Source organism: Mesitornis unicolor, unplaced genomic scaffold (genome assembly GCF_000695765.1).
Source record: "Mesitornis unicolor isolate BGI_N332 unplaced genomic scaffold, ASM69576v1 scaffold15434, whole genome shotgun sequence".
Lineage (NCBI taxonomy): Eukaryota > Metazoa > Chordata > Aves > Mesitornithiformes > Mesitornithidae > Mesitornis > Mesitornis unicolor.
This window is the reverse complement of record NW_010179551.1, coordinates 8,845-12,948: the sequence shown is the minus strand read 5'-3', so window position 1 is coordinate 12,948 and position 4,104 is coordinate 8,845.

Here is a 4,104-nt window from a genome sequence, read left to right as displayed (position 1 = left end):
GACTGCGTGTGTAGTGCCGGGGCGTGAGGGGGACGCAGCACCCAGAGACGAAAGAGTAAAGGGAGGCCAACAAAGAAAATGGGAAGGACGAAAGAAAAAAAGAAAAAGGGGAAGGGGGGAGGAAGTAGGCCAAAAAGGGCCAAAAAACTCTAAAACGAGAAAAAAAACCTTTTAAAAAAAGGAATGTAGCAAAGAAAAGCAAAAAAGCATAAGAAGAAAAATCCAAAAAGCAAAAACCCTAAAACGAAAAAAGGAAAAAAACCGAGTACAGCAAAGAAAAGGAAAAAAAAAAGCATTAAAAAATACAAAAGCAAAAACCCTAAACCAAAAAGCAAGAAAATATAAAAACCAGTAAAAGATCCCTCTCCCCCCCAAAAAAGGCAAAGAAACCCCCAATCCAGCCTCACAAAGGGAAAGGCCAGTGCACCTTCCCTCTGGTGTTTTGTCAGGGCTGAATAGCCAAGCCCAGGACTTTCACCTGCAATTTTGTTCTTATGAAAAACTCACTCTCCACAAGCAGCATTTTTGCCGGGCCAGGAAGCCACTGTTGCAGTCTGCAGGGCACCTTTGGAGTAGGATGTGCTTGTAGAGGCCTCTCCGATGTTGGTACCCCTTTCCAAGCAATTTTGCAAGGAAGTGAGGTGTGTGCCTGCATTCATGGCTTCCCTGCAGGGTGTCCCTGGTATCCGAAAAGAGGGCTTGATTTCAGACAGCAAAGCAACAAACCCATGGGTCAAAGGTTCATTATTTTGTGGCTACAAACTCCCAGGTGACATCTGAAATGTACCTGGAGATGAGGAGGGGCATGAGTTTCTCAAATGACAGTGTATTACAGGGCAGCATCGTTTCTTCCTGACAGTCTCTAAGCCCCTGACGTGAAGTTTACTGGAAGACAGTGAGCAAAACAGTGTCTATGCACAGCCACAACCTGCCTCCCACGGTCCATGGGGCATGACGCTGCTGAGAATGATTGCTGTTTCACGCACTGCCAGGCGCCACTCTCTTATGGGTGTTTGTAGATTGTCTGGAAGATTTCAGTCATTTCTGTTTCAAACTAAAGCAGTGTTGGAAACCCTGTGGTTTTCCATGGGTTTGAGGATGTCTGTAAGTAGTTTGCAAGGCCTTCATTTTGCTCATTCCCTGTTTCTGGGTTGTGATGGGTATGGTTCACAGGTTGAAAACATGATGGAGGGAAAAAAACACACCTGACAGTAATTAAAACATGGATTATTCAGTAGTAAAGGACTGAAAGGGTACAGGAGAAAAATTATGTTCAACAGGAAACACTGTTAGTTTTCTTGAGGTCATTTTGACTTTCTCTGCTCACTTCAATCCCTAGAGCCCAGGAACAAAGACTTACTGTAAAGGTGTGTGATGGAGGCACTTGTGCAACCGCAGTCCTCACTTGACTATCTTAGTGCTTTCTTGACTTTTAAACAATTGTCCATTTACTTGCTTCTCCTCTTATTAAAGAAAGAATATGGGTCACCATATGGGTGTATACCAAGAATATGGGCCACCAAACCCAACATAGAAATGAAGAAGTTGGCTTCCACAGTTTAAAGTGCATTTGAGTTGACTTAAAACATTATATTTGGGTTAAATGACAATTTTTTGCTTACTTTTATACTGTTATACTTAGTCTAAGTGAAGAAAATACTGAAGAACAATTTATCTCTCCATTACTTTTATTGATTAGTCAAAATCAGACATTTCAAAGTTTTCTTTATTTTTCCTGAGTGGCCTTGTATGCCTGAAAAGCTTATTTTTGACAGAGCTGCATCACATTTTAAATAACAATGCTACTCTGTTGAAAAGGATCTGGTCTGCAGGGTGTATAAGACTGTGGTTTGACGCAGTGGTGGTGGTGGGGGTCTCTTTCCTAGAGGAACCATCTGGCACAGCCTCAGGGGGTTTCTGTAAGATGGTGCCAGTCCCTGGTGTGTTTTCTTGCTCCGTCCCTTGCTGTGGTTGGAAAGACAAGGGTGTGTGGAGCCGTGGTGTGACATGCATATACATTGACACTGCTACTGAGAAAATATTCATCTTTGTCTCTCAGCATCTGTGCCTGCAACATGTCTTCTCTCTTCTCCACCCCATGACTCCCTTTGCCCTCAGCCGGCACTAGCGTTTTTGTCACCACATGTGGACTCAGCTAATTGATCCAGATTAAAAAACTTCTTTCATTGGGTAGGGTTTTTTCTTAGACCAGCAGTTCCTCCATCACTTTCAACCAGCTACCTCCTGAATGCAAGTGCCAGCACAGAGAAGGAGACAACCAGGCAGGTAGAAATCAAAAATGAGAGTAGAGAGAAGTGAAAGTGTTTTTTTGACAGCTAATCTCTGTAATACTTGCAGAACAACAGGCATGATGGGAACCAAATGGTCTCAGTGGGAGATAAGACAGGTAAAAGAATATTGGAGTAACAAGCAGCAGCCATGCAGGTTTGCTCACAACCTTTCACATTAGATTTGTTAATCCCTGGGTTTCTGACTTGAAAGGCAAACTTATCAGCTGTTTGTGGCATGAAGATTTAGAGACTTCTGGCAGAGGCCAGGCAGAGGGGTGGCAGCCTGCCTCTGCAAGCTGCTGGGTGCTGCACGCCAAGCAGGGGAACAGCCCCTCAGCACCTCCCTCCTCTCCTTCCTCCTTCCCCTTCCGAAGTGCCACCACAGCTGCACACAGCACTTGCTCTGCTGGCCAGAAGATTTCCCTGCAAAAAAACACAGCACACCATGCATTCTTCCACCATCTTACGGGAACGTGATTGCAGTAAATGATGTAAAATTAACCACAAATTTCTAGTCAGCCCACAGCAGACCTAAGGTTATGGACTATATTCTCTTTTAAGTATTCAGGTGCTCTGCTTTTCTAGTTACTAAAAAGCTCACACTTAAGGAATCAGCGTAGTCAGCTATCTAGAGTAAATGTTTGAATGTGAACATTTCCTGTTCACATTCTAGGTCCTTGAATGGAGCTTAAGATTAATGTCCTCACCATCATCAAGGACATTGTGCTATGGATAACATGTTTCCCACTACATTCTTGCTAACAATCCAGCTGCAGCCTCTGCACCTGCTCATGAGCAAAACAACACAGCACATAGGGAGTGAACGTGGAAGCAAGGTGAGGGGTGAACAAGCTGTATTTGTGTGCTGTATTTTCAGAGGAAGCTATAGACTGCTTCAAATCTAACAGGGAAACAAGCTGATGGGTAACTGAGAGAAAGGAGAGATAAAAATGTACTGTTCCCACATGTCATTGCCTGCACTTTCGTCAAAGAAACTGTGGAGGCCTCTGCTACTTCATGTTTCCTGGCAGTCCTGTTGAGTACAAAGGGATTTTATACGGTGAAGGATATTGATATTTGAAATTCTTGGGTGGCTTATGTAGCAGTGACGCAAGTACACGCAGGTAATTAGAGACACTAGGCTTTTTGTTGGAAACAACAGCTTTTATGTCACTTTTTCTGTGATAATACCTTTCTTTTATTGGTAAATCATATGCCTTGGCTGGCTGTGTTTGTCCTACAGAAAGGAAAACTACCTTTGCTAATTTAAAGGAAGTTGTTTTGTTGTTTGGTTGGTTGGCATTTTTTGGGGGGGTGGTTTTTTGTCAGGGTTTTTTTGGCTGGTTTTTTTTTCCTGTATTATGTGTTGCAGAGAAAGACCATATCCTTTTCATTTTCACAGGAGAGAAAGCCTGGGCTGGAGATAAGACCTCAGTAAGTGTGACTGGGGAGCTGCTTTTCGGATGGGGCAGCCTGAATCTGTGCAGCATAATAGGGAAGGAGATTAGCTTCAGGCAGGGTCCTAGTTACCACAAGGACCTTTTCAATTGTTTCCTTTGCACAGCTAATTAAAGGCTGACAAGCTCAAGCTGGACTTGCCACAGTATCACTTGTGCAGTGTGTCATAACCAAAAATGTCTGGCCATCCTTACACTCCTCATGTAAGCAGATTTTTCCCTGACAAATGGGATGGACCCCAGGTGCCTCAGCATGGGCCCCCTTAGCCCTGCTGGACATCAGAGGTGGCCAAAGGGACAGTGATTCATGGGGCCTGCAGTGACAGAGCTGGTCCCCCTGTATGCTGACGCGTATT